This window comes from Salvelinus sp. IW2-2015, linkage group LG6.2 (assembly GCF_002910315.2).
Source record: "Salvelinus sp. IW2-2015 linkage group LG6.2, ASM291031v2, whole genome shotgun sequence".
Taxonomy (NCBI): domain Eukaryota; kingdom Metazoa; phylum Chordata; class Actinopteri; order Salmoniformes; family Salmonidae; genus Salvelinus; species Salvelinus sp. IW2-2015.
In genome coordinates, this window is record NC_036846.1 from 4,747,846 (window position 1) to 4,769,907 (window position 22,062).

Genomic DNA, 22,062 nt, shown 5'->3' on the forward strand with positions numbered 1-22,062 from the left:
ACTCCTTCCAGACACACTCTGCAGATCCAGCAGGAACCGTCTGGCCTGCTGGCTCGCTCTTCCAGACACACTCTGCAGATCCATGCAGGAACCGTCTGGCCTGCTGGCTCACTCTCCAGACACACTCTGCAGATCCATGCAAGAACCGTCTGGCCTGGCTGCACTCTTCCAGACACACTCTGCAGATCCATGCAGAACCGTCTGGCCTGCTGGCTCGCTCTTCCAGACACACTCTGCAGATCCATGCAGGAACCGTCTGGCCTGCTGGCTCGCTCTTCCAGACACACTCTGCAGATCCATGCAGGAACCGTCTGGCCTGCTGGCTCACTCTTCCAGACACACGCTGCAGATCCATGCAGGAACCGTCTGGCCTGCTGGCTCACTCTTCCAGACACACTCTGCAGATCCATGCAGGAACTGTCTGGCCTGCTGGCTCGCTCTTCCAAACGACACTCTGCAGATCCATGCAGGAACGTCTGGCCTGCTGGCTCGCTCTCCAACGACCACTCTGCAGATCCATGCAAGGAACGAACCGTCTGGCCTGCTGGCTCGCTCTTCCAGACACACTCTGCAGATCCATGCAGGAACCGTCTGGCCTGCTGGCTCGCTCTTCCAGACACACTCTGCAGATCCATGCAGAACCGTCTGGCCTGCTGGCTCGCTCTTCCAGACACACGCTGCAGATCCATGCAGGAACCGTCTGGCCTGCTGGCTCACTCTTCCAGACACACTCTGCAGATCCATGCAGGAACTGTCTGGCCTGCTGGCTCGCTCTTCCAAACGACACTCTGCAGATCCATGCAAGAACCGTCTGGCCTGCTGGCTCACTCTTCCAGACACACTCTGCAGATCCATGCAGGAACCGTCTGGCCTGCTGGTTCGCTCTTCCAGACACACTCTGCAGATCCATGCAAGAACCGTCTGGCCTGCTGGCTCGCTCTTCCAGACACACGCTGCAGATCCATGCAGGAACCGTCTGGCCTGCTGGCTCGCTCTTCCAGACACACTCTGCAGATCCATGCAAGAACCGTCTGGCCTGCTGGCTCGCTCTTCCAGACACACGCTGCAGATCCATGCAGGAACCGTCTGGCCTGCTGGCTCGCTCTTCCAGACACACGCTGCAGATCCATGCAGGAACCGTCTGGCCTGCTGGCTCCCTCTTCCAGACGACACTCGGCATGTTCGGAAATGTAGGAGTAGGGATTTATTTGTAGTGGTGCTGCTCCAAATCTGGGAAGCACCAACAGATGTTCAGAATGCTGTTGGCATCTCCTGCTGTTCAAGCATGCTAGCTACGACAGCCCCCTCTTCTCTCTCTCTCTGTCTTCCTCCCTTTCCTCCCCCACTCCCTGAGAACCTTGCCTCATCCACACTGAAAGGCTGAAATGAATAACTTCTGTTTATCGCTCACCCGCCCTGCGTTCCCCTGGGGGCCTGTTATGGTGTGACACATGCCAATGACAGATAATGACTAGGCTAATGAATTTCTAAACTAATCTATATTTGTGCACAGATCACAAGGGGGCAGGCTTGCAGGCATTCAGGCAGGCATGTGGGATGGCAGGCAGTGATACAGGCAGGAAGGCATACAGGCAGCGGTATATACAGGCAGGCAGGCAGAAGGCGGTATTTCTACAGCTGGCAGGGAGGCATGCCATCCTCCACTTTCCTTCACGTGATGTCATCAAACCCTCTTTAACCGGAACACACGCGGCCAGTCACACAGCTGTGGGGAGGGAACTGATAATACATGTGTGGAGTGCAAGAATGCTCACTTCTAAGGAGTGTGAAGAGTGTGAAGGAAGCATACACAAGAAGAACACCTAGCTGTTGGCTCAAAGACTGTAAATGTGCTGATAGCTGTTTCAGGGCTTCACTGTATATTTCACCCTGTGTTTTGTGATCTTGTAACAGACAAACTTCCCCTCCTTACCTTGCTTAATTGTCATTTACCGAAACAACTTTTGATGTAGATTGTAAGCAGGCAGCTTAAAGTCATAGATGGTAATTGAGATTTGATGAGGTGTGAACAAACTTATTGGATTTTAAACTGATTCATTAACTACACAAGTCGTATGGTTGTACCGTGCTATTTCTGGGGAGGTAAAAGGAAATTAGCATAACTGTCCGCACATCTAAGCAATTTTGGCATAACTCTGCGGCTGCTTTGCATAAATCTGGATTAGGAGAGCTCAGGCAAGGTGTTTTGAGGCCGTGCTGCGAAATAATAGGGAGCATGCAGAGAGAGAGAGAGAGGATCACTCTTATCTCCAAGGAAGGATGCACTAATACCAGAACGCTCGAACCACTGATACATCTGCATGGTGGTCGGTTGAAAGCCTTAGTAGTGTTACTGTTTTTATTCTCTCTCTCTCTCCCCCTCTCTCTCACCATGTATTCTTCTGTGACTTTGACCTTAGTAAAGCGATGCCATACTGTATTCAAGACTGTATTCAAAGTCAATGGCATAGTGATTATGAATAAGAGAATAGAGGGGAATAAAAAGGTGTGTGTGAGGGGGACCCAGTAGAAGAGGGAGTGACTGGAAAGAAGAGAGAGAGGGATGAGAGGGGGACGAGAGAGGGGGACGAGAGAGGGGGACGAGAGAGGGACGAGAGAGTGAGAGTAGGAGAAAGAAAGGGTGAAAGAGAGAGAAGAGATAAAGAGAGATTGAGAGGGAGGGGTAGAGAAAGAGAGAGTGGTAGGGGTAGAGAGAGAGATATTAGTTATTTCACTCTAATGATGAAGGAGAGGGACTTCATTAAATGTGTCCTGACTGATCTGCTCGTCAGACACCCCTGGTTTGATGCATGATAAAACGCAGAGAGAAAGCGCGAGAGGGAGGCGAGGGATTGGAGGGAAAGTGATTGAGGGAGAGAATGGTAATAGAAAGAGAAGGACAGAGATAGGAATAGAGGGATAGAGGAAGAGAGTGGGATGTAAAGATATCAAGACATGGAGCCAGTGGAAAAAAGAGAGAATATTAACTTAATTTCCATGTAATATACTGTCAAAAGCATTGCTATTGGAGTCACTTAATAAACATCAGTTTATTTTATTTAACCCTAAATGAACCTACGCTACAAGTGTTGAACAATGCTGTATTTGACTAAGCCGCTATTCCTTTTCCTTTGGACTAGGCCTGTTAGGAGTGTTGGTTTCAGAAGTCTTGCTCTAGCAAATCTTTGGATACAGRAGTGGTATCCTGACCCAAACGTCCCTGTGTATCAAATTAAGATAGTGGCCAGCCGTAAACACTATATGGAAATCTGATTTGACACGGAGCCAGCCAGCCACTCTGTTGGGTCTTTTAGTGTGAGATATTGATGAAGTTTCTCCATATGGGCAGCATGAATTATGATTATGAGATCAAATCACTATATGCTACAGCCTCTCCACCCAACACACAATTCACTTCTATATGGACAGCTTAAGTCTTCATGAGATTCATGAGTATTTCCCTTTTAAATATTCCTCTTGCACCCTACCACACCACTCAGCTGACTGCTCACTGACTGACTGACGGAGAGGGGGAAAGAGAGGCTCTCCAGAGACTGTGGTGATTGATTGACATGACTAATCAGATCGAGTCCACCTTCCATGCTTGTGTCAAATTTACATTTGAGGGACATTTGGTGTTTGAAGTTGGATTTCTTCTCCCTTTTAAAGTTTATTTTGTTTAAAAAAATAAATACAGGTTTTCATTTTGATGTGTGTGACTGCTCACTTAGATTTTTTCCCTTTCATTTGTATTTCCCCTCAACAATTCATCTAAATTAATTATAAGAAAATGATTTGTGTACCTGACTGTCAAATAGTTAAATTGGACCCCTTCTAATGATACAAAAACATTTACGTTCGATCAACAGACCAAACCGACAGTGAATGAAATTTTTAGTCGCTCATGCCAAGTAATGCTGTTTTCTTCTCTCTCAAGAAAACTCTCAAAGACCTTAATATGTTTCTTACATCATAACACACAGTGTTTGTCTCAGGGATCGCCCCCCTCTCCCTCCCCTGTATGGTCTAGCCTCTGCTCCTCCAGGCATGGTGTGCCTTCAGTCAGCCCAGCGTAAACTGAAACAAATGATCGCCAAAGCACTCAGGGACTGGACCCTAGACTGTGAGCTGCAGTACGGTCAGGTAGCTTACCTGCCAGACCTTCCGGAACATTCTCACAATGATTGTGTTTAATCCTCTGGGTCTTTATCCAGCCTTCCACCCCAAAACAACCGGCAATTATGATCGCTAACAAGCCTTAAGACTGTTTCAAACTGACACCTTTATAGGAACAAAGTGAGGTGGTGGCGGACTGTGAGGTTGCCTGTTATTGGGACCAAGGAGTGCTGAAGGTAATTGTGACTTGCAGACATCACAAGGGATAGCCTGCTGTTTGTGTTTCTGTACACAAAGAGCTCTGTTAATGGTACGCCAGCTGATTCAACACCATTTACCTCTGGTGCCGTTACACACAAAGACAGGTCAGCTTTGGTTGTAATGGTGTTTCTTCTTGTTGCTTTCACATTGTTGATTACTCATTTTGTAAGCATGGCGCCAGTCAATCATTAGGAGAATGGAATCCTGTGTTTTCCCCAATGAAGACAGCTGTTTTTCATTATCTTACTTTTTACAAATTGGTGTCCATACAGTATTGAAGAACACTGGGATCGATAACCAGTGAACCCATCATGAATTAATCATTGAAGACTGATGACACCACAAGGTGAACACCCACAGTATGATATGTTATGAAATCAGAGCATTACAGTGATTTATCACCATTCATAGAGAACAAGGAACTTCAGAGTATTGTCCCAGAGACAAGGGTGTATGATTATATTAAGCAGCCAGGTCACCCATGATACAAGTCAGTATTCGACATCCATCCATGTCTGAGGACATCGGGAGATGACATGAAAACCGGCCACTAGGGGAAACAGTGAGCACTGTGGACAGGGATAGCAGATGGGCATAAGCATCTGATTCCAAAGGTTTCAATTTCAAATACAGCAATAAAAGTTTTATTTTAAGCCTATCCCAAACCTTAACCTTTACCTTGAACATTCAAAGTTAATGCCTAACCTTAAGATTTTGGAGTTAATGCCTAAACTTAATCCTAAACTTACAAATTTGGAGTTAACGTCATAACTGTAACGGTTCTCGTGGGCTGAAGGAAGAGTGGACCAAGGTGCAGCGTGGTACGTGTTCATGATTTTTAATAAACCTGAACACTAGAACAAAAAATAACAAAGCGGAACAAACAAAACAGTTCTGTCTGGTGCAGACACACAAAACAGAAAATAACTACCCACAAAACACAGGTGGGAAAAGGCTACCTAAGTATGGTTCTCAATCAGAGACAACGATAGACAGCTGCCTCTGAGAACCACACCCGGCCAAACACACAGAAATAGAAAACATAGAACACACAACAATGCCCACCCCAACTCACGCCCTGACCAAACCAAAATAGAGACATAAAAAGGATCTCTAAGGTCAGGGCGTGACAATAACTTAATCCTTGACTTTCAAATTCAGAGTTAATGCCTAAACTTAAAGTGGAACTGACAGCGTTTTAACTACTTGCATATATGAAAAAAAACAGACAATCATAATATCAGTCAAAAACATCAAATTCCCAGTTCATGCTACAAAAATAGCTTTATAAGAGGTTTTAAAAATAGGTTGTATTTGACTCAACATTCCATGACGTACACTAAGGCATTGTTGGCAGAATAGATGGATGCAGTGCAATGCATGATTAATATATTTCCCCAACACATTTCTTGGCAGTCCCAAACAGATTTATATCAGGTTGTACATCACAGCTGGCCTGGTACATTGTTTGCTGCCTCCATTTGCGATGCACTGTTCAGGTTTCAATGGCTCAATATTTTGGACAAAAACCGACAAATTTAACTACGGCTGGGAATGTCAATATAATTAAACAAGCAAGGGCAATGATCACAAGTCAGTCATAACGTGGCTAATAGGCTAGCGAATCTATTTATGTAACAAGCTAAAAACACGGAGCCTAACGTTAGCTTGATATCTAGATAGCAGCTAGGAGGATGTTATGTCATTGGAGGAGTGGGGATTAACTGAGATTTTCCCCTCATATCTTTTTTTGGTGGCTATACACACAGCTAGAGATGCAGGTGTCATTTGGTTAGCTATCAAGAACTTGAATGACTTTTATCCAGTCAGCATATCTATTGCGTTAGCAAATTCACTCTGGCTATCTGCTCTAATTTTAGAGCACTCTCGTCTGAGTGTGCCAGAGCGCAGAATAACGAATTCATTTACGAATGCACAACACCCACTGAATATGACGTAGGCAAACGTAGGCAAAAAAAGTTATAGTTAGTCACGACCACGCCAGATAACATATAAACAACTTACCAGCTCTGCTAGGGTGAGTAAAACGGTCAGAGTAAGGTTTTCTCTCATTTGTGTCTGGATGTAGCTAGTTAGCAAGCTAGCCAACTTTATCCAGTTAGTTTGGTTACTTGGTTGAGACAAGCATGCATTGGCAGGCAAGCTGCAGAAGCATGAGTAGGCTACAATTCCCCATCATTTATTACTGCAATTTTGACGGCCAACTAGCTGAAAAAGTTTGAGAGGGTTTATCTAATGTTTCTTCATTACATTTTTGCTCATCTTGCTATGGCTAGCATTAGTTATTGATCTTGTTGATCTGTTGTTGTTGATGTCCATTTGCAGAAATCCATTCAGGTGTATTTTGTGGCTTTTGGCAAATGCGTTCTAGTGATCTAAAGTCACCCTGTTGCTACTCCCTGTAAACACACAGTCCAGTTCAAAGTGGATGATGGCAGGCCCATGTGGCAAATGGCTTGTTTGCATAAAGGCCTACTCTAGCTCTGATTGGCTATGGCGCACCAGTCTGCGTAGACTCCAGTCCTGGACGAGACAGATATTTTATTAGGTATTAGTTACTGCAGTGTCTATTAATTGTCCAAATGCATGGCCGCTTTCCCACTCTGTATTGCTATAGAATTTTCACAAATGCCTAAGTATACATAATTCCKAAAAATTCTGATAATTTATGAAAATGGGAAAATTACCATATCTAAGCGCATGCTTGTCAGACATTTTAAAAAGTGTCATATACTTCCAGGAGGTGGATATGAACATATTTTCATACAATTTTATGTTGTGAAAATACTGTCAGTTCCACTTTAACCTTAAACACTTCAAAATTTGACGTTTAAGAAACATGGATGAAGATCTAATTCTGAAGTGAGACTGTGAGAGCTAGTTGATATTATGTACTAACATCAACAGATCACAGAGCGAGAGCGGTACAGATGCAGGATAATCCGGCAGCAACGGGAAATGTGAATTATTATGTGGTTCATAATTCAAGAACATTTTTGTAGGATTTTATACATTTTTTGTAAGAGAAAATCAATTCTGACATTTCAAAGTGGGAATTACAAGCTTCAGAAGCCTTTTAAGAACTAAGATAAACTGCACTTTTACATTTTCTGCATTGCAGATAAGTTCTCCTGCAACAAGGAGATCAAATTAAGATCCTACATCTGTATGTAGAGGCAGTAAGAGAGCTGGTTGGGTGTGTATGATAATMCATAAGAGAGTGAGTGTGTAGGTGGAGATGCTGAATGTGTTCGAGTATGATAAGTAAGATGACAGAGTGTATATGTGATGGTATGCTGGATGTATTTGATAACTAGCAATACAAGCAGATGAGAGAGTATGTAGCCTGTATGTAATGGTAATGCGGGATGTGGTTGAGTGCCTATGATAACTAAATGAGAGCCTGTCTAATACCAGTGGATGAAACTGACTGTATTTGCAGTGAGAATACTAGATGTGGTTGAGTGCAGTAACTAGTCTGACGGTCTAATGGCCTCCAGAGCATCTTCACTAATGACATCCTCTGTGTCCCTCTGGTTGGACCCTAATGAAGGCCATAGAGCTGACAGACAGACAGACAGACAGACAGACAGACAGACAGACAGACAGACAGACAGACAGACAGACAGACAGACAGACAACAGACAGACAGACAGACAGACAGACAGACAGACAGACAGACAGACAGACAGACAGACAGACAGACAGACAGACAGACGCAGATAGATTAATAAGAGGGAATGACTCACACACACACACAAACAGTTAACACATTCATACAACCAGCTTTTCATCCCAGTCATCGCTGGCAGGGTCGACCTCACACACACATTGCCGACTGTTTGTATCTTGATTCTCCCAGCACAAAGGCCACAGTCACAGACAGACAGATTACATGTGAGCCTTCCCCTCAAGGACATTATAAATGGGAACTCAGAGCCCGTCACCCCTGTAGACCTCTGCTCTGGGTGGCCGCTTCCGCATGCCACAGATCTGATCTCCGATATTATTTATAATAACACTGAGGACAAAGTGGAGGAGAAGGAAGACAAGAAAAAGGAGGAGGAAGAAGAGAAGGAAGACAAGGAGGAGGAGGAAAAGGAAGACAAGGAATAGAAGGAGGAGGAGGAAGAGGAAGACGAGGAGGAGGAGGAGGGGGAGGAAGAGACAATTACAGTGAGCCAGACCCAAAATGTCACATCAACTGCTTTTCTCTTCTGGTGCCCCACCTCATAGTCATGCTGCTACTCTGTTCCCCTCATGCACCATGCATCTTAACCTCAAAATGTAGAAGACCACTTGATTTCAACACCACTCCTACTCATACACTCATTATGTGTGTGTGTGTGTGTGCGTGTGTGCGTGTGTTCTAAAATCGTCCGCACTGGAGCAACAACGGTTGTGTTGATGTTTGGTATGAAGGACATGTCATCGGTCATTGGAATGAGACTGTAGATCAAGGCGCTTTTTTTTGCCCTTTGTTAGCGGTCTGAATCTGTCACAGGAGATAAAAACTCCTTCGATTTCCAAGGCAGATTTACAACGCCATTATATCCTCCYTATTATACAGCAAAGCATCTGCAACCCACATTAAGCTCCTGCTGTTTCTCATTCAAACATCCCGCTGGACACAGACGTCAATTCAACGTCTATTCCACATTGGTTCGAAGTAACTTCATTGAAATGACATGTACACAACGTTGATTCAACCAGTTTCTGCCCAGTGGGAAGTCACTGCTCTCTAAAATTGCTTGCTCCTCCGTCTCTTTGTCGCAGTCTCTCTCGTTCTCTCTCACACATTCTGCCCCTTCTGCCCCACTCTTTTCCAGGCTATAAATGCACCGCAGGTGAATTATTGAGTCCATCCTATTGTTTGCTTGCTGCCATCATTTTCTTTACTGGGGAACCGCTCTGCATATTGAAGAAGTTAGATGGAATATCTAAGAGTGTGTCATGGTATTGGGTATTTCCAGCACATTTGTGGGGAAAAAAACTGTAAGTGTAAGCTGTTTGGAAAGACCACCTGAAATATCAGCCTGTTTTGGTGGGGTGGAGTTTAGTCCTTCCATGGTGACATCACCATGCAGTAATAGACCTAGTTAATAGACCAATAACAAAGAGAGTTCCAAACCTCTCTGCCAACAACAGCTCATTTTTCCCTCCCTAAGTTAGACCACTCCTAGACAGTTCTAGTAAAATTCTTGCTTGAGAAATTGCACTTCGCTAAGAAGCTATTTTTGTTTGTTTTCAATTAAAATGATTAAAAAGAATCACAGTAAGGTGCTTAATTGTTACCCAGAAATCATTTGATATCGACATAAAACGGCTGCATTGGACTATTTAAGTACTTCAGGCAGTTTGAGAAGATTTCTCTGTCAGTCCTCTATCTCTCTGTTCTCTCCCTCTCTCTTTCTCTCCGCCTTCCCCTTCCCCTCTCTCTGTCACTTACCTCAGGTTAACCCAATATAATATTACATCTCTGAGCCACTCACTATACCAATGGCTTCAGAGAGAGAGAAGGAGGGAGGCTGGAGTTGACCGTACTGTAGCTCTCAGGTAAAGACCTGGGGCCTGAGGGATATAGAGTCTGTGTCATGATGAATGCCCCCCAGTCTCAGAGCCCTGCTGCCTGTCACAGGAGAACCCTCTGAAGAGGAAGGTCTGGCAGGATGTCTCAGTGATTATGACTTGGAGAGACAGGGGGAGGTAGAGGGAGGGGGAGGGAGATGGTGGRAGGCCCCTATTGGATGTCACAATCAAGTGCCAGGAGCTCCATGTTAGATGATGTATGATGATGATGAGGAAAGAGGAAGACAAGAAGGTCGATTTTGACAATGACGTTCGGTATGGTCACAACAATGACCAAATCAAATCAACGTGTATTTGTCACGTGTACCGAATACAACCGGTGAACAACACATTACAGTGAAATGCTTACTTATAGGCTCTAACCAACAGTGCAATTTCTAAGTAAAAAAATGTATTAGGTGAACAATAGATAAGTAAAGAAATAATAACAACAGTAAAAAAAGACAGTGAAAAATAACAGTAGCGAGGCTATAACAGTAGTGATGATATATACAGGCACCGGTTAGTCGGGCAGATTGAGGTAGTATGAACATGTAGGTATGGTTAAAGTGACTATGCAAATATGATAAACAGAGAGTAGCAGTAGCATAAAAGAGGGGTTGGTGGGTGGCGGGACACAATGCAGATAGTCCGGGTAGTCAATGTGCGGGGGTAACGATTGGTCGGGCTTATTGAGGTAGTATGTACATTCATGTATAGTTAAAGTGACTATGCATGTATGATAAACAGAGAGTAGCAGTAGCGTAAAAGAGGGGTTGGGGGGGGGGGCACACAATGCAAATAGTCCGGATAGCCATTTGATTACCTGTTCAGGAGTCTTATGGCTTGGGGGTAAAAACTGTTGAGAAGCCTTTTGGTCCTAGACTTGGTACTCCGGTACCGCTTGCCATGCAGTAGTAGAGAGAACAGTCCATGGCTGGGGTCTTTGACAATTTTTAGAGCCTTCCTCTAACACCGCCTGGTATAGAGGTCCTGGATGGCAGCCCCAGTGATGTACTGAGCCGTGTACTGTACTGGCACCCTCTGTAGTGCCTTGCGGTCGGAGGCCGAGCAGTTGCCGTACCAGGCAGTGATGCAACCAGTCAGGATGCTCTCGATGTTGCAGCTGTAGAACATATTGAGGATCTGGGAACCCAAATCTTTTTAGTTTCCTGAGGAGGAATAGGCTTTGTCGTGCCCTCTTCACGACTGTCTTGGTGTGTTTGGACCATTCTAGTTTGTTGGTGATGTGGACACTCAACCTCAACCTGCTCCATTACAGCCCCGTCGATGAGAATGGTGTGCTCCTTTTCCTGTAGTCCACAATCATCTCCTTGGTCTGGTTGCATTGAGGGATAGGTTGTTATTCTGGCACCACCCGACCAGGTCTCTGACCTCCTCCCTATAGGCTGTCTAGTCGTTGTCGGTGATCAGGCCTACCACTGTTGTGTCATCTGCAAACTTAATMATGGGGTTGGAGTCATGCCTGGCCACGCAGTCGTGGGTGAACAGGGAGTACAGGAAGTGACTGTGCACGCACTCCTGAGGGGCTCCWGTCTTGAGGATCAGCATGGCAGATGTGTTGCTATCTACCCTCACCACCTGGGTGCGGCCCGTCAGGAAGTCCAGGATCCAGTTGCGGAGGGAGGTGTTTAGTCCCAGGATCCTTAGCTTAGTGATGAGCTTTGAGGGTACTATGGTGTGAACGCAGAGCTTTAGTCAATTAATAGCATTCTCACGTAGGTGTTCCTTTTMTCCAGGTGGGAAAGGGCAGTGTGGAGTGCAATAGAGATTGCATCATCTGTGGATCTGTTTGGGCGGTATGCAAATTGGAGTGGGTCAAGGGTTTCTGGGATAATGGTGTTGATGTGAGCCATTACCAGCCTTTCAAAGCACTTCATGGCTACGGACGTGAGTGCTACGGGTCTGTAGTCTTTTAGGCAGGTTGCCTTTGTGTTCTTGTGCACAGGGACTATGGTGGTTTGCTTGAAACATGTTGGGATTACAGACTCAATCAGGGACATGTTGAAAATGTCAGTGAAGACACTTGCTAGTTGGTCAGCACATGCCCGGAGCACACGTCCTGGTAATCTGAAATAGTTTGCAAGCCCTGCCGCATAAGACGAGTGTCGGAGCCGGTGTAGTACGATTCAATCTTAGCCCTGTATTGACGCTTTGCATGTTTGATGGTTTGTCACAGGGCATAACAGGATTTCTTATAAGCTTCCGGGTTAGAGTCCCGCACCTTGAAAGCGGCAGCTCTACCCTTTAGCTCTGTGCGAATGTTGCCTGTAATCCATGGCTTCTGGTTGGAGTATGTACGTACTGTCACTGTGGGGACGACGTCCTCGATGCACTTATTGATAAAGACAGTGACTGATCTGGTGTACTCCTCAATGCCATCGGAAGAATCCCGGAACATGTTCCAGTCTGTGATAGCAAAACAGTCCTATAGTTTAGCATCTGCTTCCTCTGACCACTTTTTTATAGACCGAGTCACTGGTGCTTCCTGCTTTAATTTTTGCTTGTAAGCAGGAATCAGGAGGATAGAATTGTTATCAGATTTACCAAATGGAGGGCGAGGGAGAGATTTGTACACATCTCTGTGTGTGGAGGACAGGTGATCTAGAATGTTTTCCCTCTGGTTGCACATTTAACATGTTGATAGAAATTAGGTAGAACTGATTTAAGTTTCCCTGCATTAAATTCTCTGGCCACTAGGAGCGCCGCCTCTGGGTGAGCATTTTCCTATTTTCTTTTTTCCTTAAACAGCTGACTGAGTGCGGTCTTAGTGCCAGAATCCGTCTGTGGTAAATAAACAGCCATGAAAAGTATAGCTGAAAACTCTCTTAGCAAATAGTGTGGTCTGCAGTTTATCATAAGATACTCTACTTCAAGCGAGCAAAATCTAGAGACTTCCTTAGATTTCGTGCACCAACTGTTGTTTACAAATATGCACAGACCGCCCTCCCTCGTCTTACCAGAGTGTGCTGTTCTATCTAGCCAGCGTCTATCCCGCTAGCTGAATATCCATGTCATCGTTCAGCCATGTTTTTGATYTCCCGTTGGTAGGATATTCGTGATCATACCTCGTCTAATTTTTTGTCCAATGATTGCACGTTTGCGAGTAATATTGACGGTAACGGCAGCTTTCCCACTCGCCTTCTGCGGATCCTTACGAGGCACCCCACTCTGTGTCCTCTGTACCTGCGTCTCTTCCTCTTGCCAATAAGTGGGATGTTGACCTTGTCMGGTGTTCGGAATATGTCCTGTGCGTCCTGCTCGTTGAAGAAAAAATCTTTGTCTAATCCGAGGTGAGTGATCGCTGTCCTGATATCCAGAAGCTCTTTTTTTGCCGTAAGATACGGTGGCAGAAACATTATGTACAAAATAAGTAAAAAATAACGCGACAAAAAAAACACATAAGAGTACAATTGGTTGTGCGCCCGTAAAACTGCTGCCATTTCTGGCGCCGGATGATGATGACGATGATGATATTGATGATGCCTTGGTAGCTGTTGTGAACCATTCCAGAGTAGACCAGAGTTGTCACACAGACTGCTATGAAAACAGTGATAGGTGAGATGCCACACATTTGCATAAGGTGATGAATTTATGTTTTCTCCATGTGTCACACGATAACTGATTAGATCAGAGCAACACTGGATGCAGCATTAAACTCATTAAAACAAAAATGATGTCAGATAGAACAGCACAAAACTGACTGACTGAACATCATGTTCATGGAAGCCTTTGATGAACCACTGTTACTAATTTACTGAATCACTGCAATTTATTCCAAATAATTTCTACTGATGAACACATTCATCAGACTGAGAGGATCTTCTCTTCTTCTCTGACTAGTACCAGGCTTCCTAAGGTAATCTCCCCATCGTCTTTAGCATTATATCCAGGCTCAGGTACACCCCCACCACTCCTCCTGCTGCCCCGCCCTATCCTATATCTGTAGTCCTCCATGCCTCCTCCAGAAGARACTGGGTCCTCCCTCAGTAGTCTGGCTCTTCCCTCTTCTCAATGTGAATCCCTATCTTGTGGAGATGTTCCTGTAGCCAGCTTGCTCAGTTGGGGTTTGGGCCAGGGTTATATAGTTCATCACTTGTGACAGATGACTTTGCAAATATCCCTAGCAACACAACTATAATTTGATTGACATTGCCTACCATCAATCTCCCTTATCCAGACACATCTACAGTACTGTACCTTCAGAAAGTACTTCACGCCCTTGACTTCATCCACAGTTTGTTGTGTCACATGGTGAATTTAAAATTGACAACATTTAGATTTTATGTCACTGGCCATCATACATTGGCCTATATTGTCAAAGTGGAATGATGTTTTTTGAWTTTTTTACAAAATAATAAAAAATGAAAAGCTGAAATATCTTGAGTCAATAAGTATTCAACCCCTTTGTTATGGCAAGCTTAAAGTTGTCACATATTAAGTTGCATGGACTAACTGTGCTCGATAATAGTGTTTAACATGTTTGTTGAATGACGACCTGAATTTCAAGCACAGATTCAACCACAAAGGTGGACATCTATTGGTAGATGGGTCAAAATAAAAATAAATAAGATATTGAATATCCCTTTGAGCACGTTGAAGTTATGAGTTATACTTTGGATACTGTATCAATACACCCAGTCACTACAAAGACACAGATGTCCTTCCTAACTCAGTTGCCGTATAGGTATGAAAGCGCTCAGCGATCTCACCATGAGGCAAATGGTGACTTTAAAACAGTCACAGTGTTGGCTGTGACAGGAGAAAACTGAGGATGGATCAACAAAATTGTAGTTACTCCACAATACTAACCTAACTGACAGAGTGAAAAGAAGGAAGCCTGTACAGAGTAAAATATTCCAAAACATGCATCCTGTTTGCCACAAGGAACTAAAGTAATACTGAAAAAAATGCGGCAAAGCAATTAACTTTGTGTCCCGAATACAAAGTCGTATGTTTGCGGCAAATCCAGCACAACACATTACTTAGAGCCACTCTCCATATTTTCAAGCATAGTGGTGACTGCATTATGTTATGGGTTTGCTTGTAATCGTTATGGACTGGGGAGTTTTTTAGGACAAAAAAAATACAGAATGGAGCTAAGCACATGCAAAATCCAAGAGGAAAACCTGGTTCAGTCTGCTTTCCAACCCACACTGGGAGATTAATTCAACTTTCAGCAGGACAGTAACCTAAAACACAAGACCAAATCTACACTGTTCTTGAGTGGCTAAGTTACAGTTTTGACTTAAATATGCTTGACCTTCTAAAAGACTTAAAATGGTTGCCCAGCGATGATCAACAACCAGTTTGACAGAGCTTGAATAATTTTTWAAAGATGAATGGGCAAATGTTGCACAATCCAGGTGTGGAAAGCTCTTAGAGACATACCCAGAAAGACTCACAGCTGTAATCGCTGCCAAAGGTGCTTCTACAAAGTATTGACTCAGGGGTGTGAATACTTGTGTAAATTAGATATTTCTGTGTTTAATTTTCAATAGATTTGCTATCATTTCTAAAAACATGTTTTCCCTTTGTCATTATGGGCTATTGTGTGTATATGGGAGAGAGCAAAAATCAGTTMAATCCATTTTAAATTCAGTCTGTAACACAACAAAATGTGGAATAAGTTGAAGGGTATGAATACTTTCTGAAGGGACTGTACATGAAGGGACTGCTAAACAGAGATTTGTGTAATTTCTCAGSTTCTTTTTCCCGTCTGCTTTTGTATGGCAGAACGGGTCAGCTGTACTGTCGATCCCCACACAACGCTGTGAGAAAGGCAACTATCTAATGAGGGGAAGATGAGGCTGGAAGAAGACGGAAGGAGGAAAGGATGTAAGGAGGAAGCCCAGTGGTCAGACAGACACAGACAGGCAGACATACATACATACATACATACCTGACAGACCGATTCCACAGACCGACCAACCGACCTCTCTCCTTCTCTCATCCACAGACCGACCAGCAGACAAAGAGACCGACAGGCAGACTAAACGGCCTCTCATCCACGGACCGACAGACAAACCGACTGACAGACAGACGTCTATCCTTCCCTCTTCCACAGACCGACCGACCGACTGTCAAACAGAAAGACAGACATGTAATAGGATGCTCCAGCCTGTCCTCTGAGAGGGTTGTTCTCTGTGTCAGAGGAGCAGGGTCTCTGTCCTTAGGGGACCCAGAGGACATCCGACATCCTGTTGCAGACAGTGGGCCARGGCGGGCGGAGAGCAACGAAGGAATGCCCTCAATTAGAATGGGATGTTGGAGGACATGGCTACAAATAATTTCTGAAGGGGCCAGAAGGAGAAATATAAAGAGTGTTTACTGCATCCACTGTCTGAGGCTTTGGTATGTAAATAAGACTCTCTCTTCTCTCGCTCTGTCTCTCTCTCTCTCACTCTTTCTTTCTCCTCCTCTGCCACCTCCAGAGGGTGTTAAATTTGCATTGTTGCATTGGGTGTTAAATGTTTAGACTACTCTAAAAAACAGCRGCACTTGTGAAGGAGGCAGAAAAGGTAGAGTTTTCACACATTTCCCTATTATTCAGGCATTTCCTAGCGAGCACATCCATGAAATGTGATCTCATATTATGGCAGACAGCAGAGCAGAGAATAACAAACCATTTGGCTCTGGAGGATTTAACTAGGCTATACATTCACATTTACATTTACATTTACATTTAAGTCATTTAGCAGACGCTCTTATCACATCATGTGAGAAGTAATTTAATTAGTGAGTGACTATGAGATGAATACAGTCCGTGTGGCTTAACATACACTGAGTACACGAAACATTAAGAACACCTGCTTTTTCCATGACATAGACTGACCAGGTGAATCCAGGTGAAAGCTATGATCCCCTATTGATGTCACTTGTTAAATCCACTTCAATCAGTGTAGACGAAGGGGAGGAGACAGGTTAAGGAATGATTGAGACAATTGAGACACATGGATTGTGTACAGTATGTGTGCCATTCAGAGTGTGAATGGACAAGACAAAAGATATAAGTAAACCCACTACAATCATGCAGTTAACAGTTAACAAGCAGTTTAGCAGTTAAATCGGGTTGTGATTTGATAATAGTGTAAAACTGCTGGAAAAACACATTCCCTTGCCTGTCCCGGTCATATGATCTATTTAGGAGAGAGGACAAGCTCCCTGCAAAAAAACTGCTCAGTCCGACCATGTTTCACAGAGTTTGACAAAAAAGTTGTTTTGAGTGATGTAAGTTAAAATAAAAAGTGACCCGGATGGATTTTCRGGTTGTAGAGTTATGTTTACCCATCTAGTGACTAAATGACAGCATGGGTTTCAAGTACCATGCTAGCTAGTCTTGAGTGTGAGTCTGGGAGAAGTTAKYGGAGAGACAGGTGGGATGAAAGTAACACAATGTCAACACAATAAAATTTAAAGAAAATTAAGCACAGGCCATTGTCTCCTCTAGTTCATACTGCTTTTATAATGTTAGCAAAATACCCTCAAGTGGCTGAATATTTTAAATATATATATGACATGATTAGAATTATGCCTTAATCAATTGACTTGACGGATCAGCTTCTCACATAAGCTTTTACCGACCGGTTAGTGGTTGCAAATATCTTTATGATTCTGGGGTTCGATTACCTTGTGTCAAGCCTATGGAAATGTGAAAAGCATGATGAGATTCCCATTTGTGAAGAGAATCAAAACGTTTATTCTATCGAGACATGAGGAGCGTGCGTGACAAGGACAGCTGGAGCTCGTGTGACAAGGACAGCTGGACCTCAGCTGATTGGTAGGGATAAGAATGAATAGTCATGGAAAATGTTGAAAAACATCTCCTACTGCATTCCCCTTAAAGTGAGATAAGAAAATTATGCTTAGCTATTAGGTGATCCATTTTAGACCGATMTAATATTGTAAGGCAAAATATTGTGGTTGAACAACATTGCGATGTTCACTCATGGTACATTTTCATAAATGTTGAACCTATATCATTAATTATTCAAATTTGACACAAACGTGAACTTATGTCTGATAGTACATTGTACTGAACATTGTATTGAACAATACAAAACAGAAACAGGTAGATGAGACACATATTGTGCACTTCTTTCTAGCTATTACTTTCTTCCCAAGGCTGTGTTACTCCCGCCCCGCCGGCAGGGACAAAAGTAACATTGTGGTCAGGGTTTCCGTTAGCTGGTAATAGCAGGCTTTTGGCCTACACATTTTTTTGAAAAGCCGATATATAAAATTGGTGCTGGGCAATTGTCCAGGAGAAGAAAAAATAACAATGCTTTTTTCCCAAAAATATTGACTGGTCATGCTTATCGGTCTATAGGTTAATTTGCATCATTTTGTGTAATTAAATTGGCGTGTGCGTAGGCTACAGTATATTCGTTATGTATCTTATTTATCACACCCATACAGCATGCAGATACAGAGCCTTTCTGTCAGACAGATGGAGTGCAGTCTTCATCAGCTACTTCACACACTGCTTTGCATTGAGCTGGAGGCAATAGGCCACGCATTTTTAAACACACACTCAGTTGTTTGAAACCTGAACATTTTAGCACATATTATGAAGCATGTCTTACCTTGCTTTAAAGTAGCCTATTAGATCTCCTCTCTTTCTAAATTTCTAACGGATATTTCCATCTCTGTCTCATTAAACCACTTGCATGTGAGATGCCCTTTTGGCAATGGTGTTTTCCCYCTAATTGCATGATGGAATGAACATTTGCACGTAGCCTACTGCCTTGTGCCCATTGCTGTGCTTATAATGTGAAGAAATAATAGTTTATCAAAATTTGAAGCTAAACATTCTGATCTGTTGCATCAGACTCATTGCTTTAAAAAAAMATGTATATGTAACCTAGGCCTAATGGTTGTATGAATTTGGGCTCTATCTTCCCACAACTGTCCCAGAGTCTGTTTGAAAATGTCTATTTCTTCCTCGACAAGCTTACCAATAGAATAGGCAAACTTTTCTACTATGGGTGATAGTAGATTGACATGGGGTAGTGATTTAGCTGTTCATTAATTGTCTTGTAGGCTGAGGAAAAGTAAATGTGGACAGTTATTCTAACATTTTCAAAGCGCGCATCAGAATTCAGTAAGAAGGACCTCACATTGGCTACTCCAACCCCGGCCAACAGCTCCGTCTCCCCCGCAGCTACTCGCCCAAGCCTGCCCAGCTTCTCCTTCACCCAAATCCAGACAGCAGATGTTCTGAAAGAGCTGCAAAACCTGGACCCATACAAATCAGCTGGGCTAGACAATCTGGACCCTCTCTTTGTAAAACTATCCGCCGCCATTGTTGCAACCCCTATTACCAGCCTGTTCAACCTCTCTTTCGTATCGTCCGAGATCCCTAAAGATTGGAAAGCTGCCACGGTCATACCCCTCTTCAAAGGTGTTGACACCCTAGACCCAAACTGTTACAGACCTATATCCATCCTGCCCTGCCTATCTAAAGTCTTCGAACGCCAAGTTAATAAACAGATCACTGACCATTTCGAATCCCACCGTACCTTCTCCGCTGTGCAAGGTACTAAACGATATCATAACCGCCATCGATAAAAGACAGTACTGTGCAGCCGTCTTCATCGACCTGGCCAAGGCTTTCGACTCTGTCAATCACCGTATTCTTATCGGCAGACTCAATAGCCTTGGTTTTTCTAATGACTGCCTCGCCTGGTTCACCAACTACTTTGCAGACAGAGTTCAGTGTGTCAAATCGGAGGGCATGTTGTCTGGACCTCTGGCAGTCTCTATGGGGGTACCACAGGGTTCAATTCTCMGGCCGACTCTTTTGTCTGTATATCTCAATGATGTCACTCTTGCTGCGGGCGATTCCCTGATCCACCTCTACGCAGACGACACCATTCTGTATACTTCTGGCCCTTCCTTGGACACTGTGCTAACTAACCTCCAAACGAGCTTCAATGCCATACAACACTCCTTCCGTGGCATCCAACTGTTCTTAAACGCTAGTAAAACCAAATGCATGCTTTTCAACCGTTCGCTGCCTGCACCTGCCCGACTAGCATCACCACCCTGGACGGTTCCGACCTAGAATATGTGGACAACTATAAATACCTAGGTGTCTGGCTAGACTGTAAACTCTCCTTCCAGACTCATATTAAACATCTCCAATCCAAAATCAAATCTAGAATCAGATTTCTATTTCGCAACAAAGCCTCCTTCACTCACGCCGCCAAACTCACCCTAGTAAAACTGACTATCCTACCGATCCTCGACTTCGGCGATGTCATCTACAAAATAGCTTCCAACACTCTGTACTTTACTTTTTATATTTTTTTACAACTTTTACCTCACTATTCCTAAAGAAAAGAATGTACTTTTTACTCCATACATTTTCCCTGACACCCAAAAGTACTCTTACATTCTTAGCAGGACAGGAAAATAGTCCAATTCACACGCTTATCAGGAGAATATCACTGGTCATCCCTACTGGCTCTGATCTAGCGGACTCACTAAASCCACATGCTTTATTTGTAATGATGTCTGAGTGTTGGAGTGTGCCCCTGGCTATCAGTAAATAAAAAATACAAGAAAATTATGCAGTCTGGTTTGCTTAATATAAGGAATTTGAAACTATTCAAATTTTACTTTTGATACTTAAGTATATTTTAGCAATTACATTTACTTTTGATACTTAAGTATATTTAAAACCAAATACTTTTAGACTTTTATTTAAGTAGTATTTTAATGGGTGACTTTCACTTTTACTTGAGTAATMTTCTCTTAAGGTATGTTTACTTTTACTCAAGTATGACAGTTGGGTACTTTTTCCACCACTGATGAAGAGCTCAGTGACTTTCAACGTGGGACCGTCATAGGATGCCACCTTTCCAACAAGTCAGTTAGTCAAATTTCTGCCCTGGTAGAGCTGTCCCGGTRAACTGTAAGTGTTGCTATTGTGAAGTAGAAATGTTTAGCAGTGGTAGGTCACACAAGCTCACAGAACGGGACCGCCGAGTGATCAAGCATGTTGCACGTAAAAATCGTCTGTCAATGGTTGCAACACTCACAACCAAACTGCCTCTGGAAGCAACTTCAGCACAATAACTGTTCATCTGGAGCTTCATGAAATGGGTTTCCATGGCAGAGCAGCTGCACACAAGCCTAAMATCACGTTGGCTGGAGTGGTGTAAAGCTRACCGCCATTGGACTCTTGAGCAGGGGAAACGCATTCTCTAGAGTGATGAATCCCGCTTCACCATCTGGCAATCCGATGGTCAAATCTGTGTTTGTCGGATAACAGGAGAATGCAACCTGCCCAAATGCATAGTGCCAACTGTAAAGTTTGGTGCAGGAGGAAAAATGGTCTGGGGTTGTTTTTAATGGCTTGGTCTTAGCCCCTAGTTACAGTGAATGGAGATCTAAACGCTACAGCACGCAATGATGATTCTGTGCTTCCAACTTTGTGGCAACAGTTTGGGGAAGGCCCTTTCCTGTTTCAGCATGGCAATGCCCCTGTGCACAAAGGGAGGTCTYTACAGAAATGGTTGGTCGAGATTGGTGTGGAGAACTTGACCTTCCTGCACACAGCCCTGACCTCAACCCCATCGAACACCTTTGGAATGAATTGGAACGTTGACAGCGAGCCAGGCCTAATCGCCCAACATCAGTGCCCGACCTCACTAATGCTCTTGTGGCTGAATGGAAGTAAGTCCCCGCAACAATGTTCCAACATCTAATGGAAAGCCTTTCCAGAAGAGTGTAGGCTGTTATAGCAGCAAAGGGGGTACCGACTCCATATTAATGCCCATGATTTTGGAATGAGATGTTCGACGAGCAGGTGTCCGCATACTTTTGTCCATGTAGTGTACGTCGTTTATCATAAAATATTGTGTCTAGCTCTATCAATCTCTGAGTAATTAGGAAAAAACTAACAAAATTGGTACTTACTCCCAGTTCTCCACTGCATCTAATTAGTGGAAATTAAATGTTAATCTATTCTCCTCGCCCAATACATTACATTATAAGAGACTGGTCGTTTATTTTCTCGTGTGTGTGTGTGTGTGTGTGTGTGTGTGTGTGTGTGTGTGTGTGTGTGTG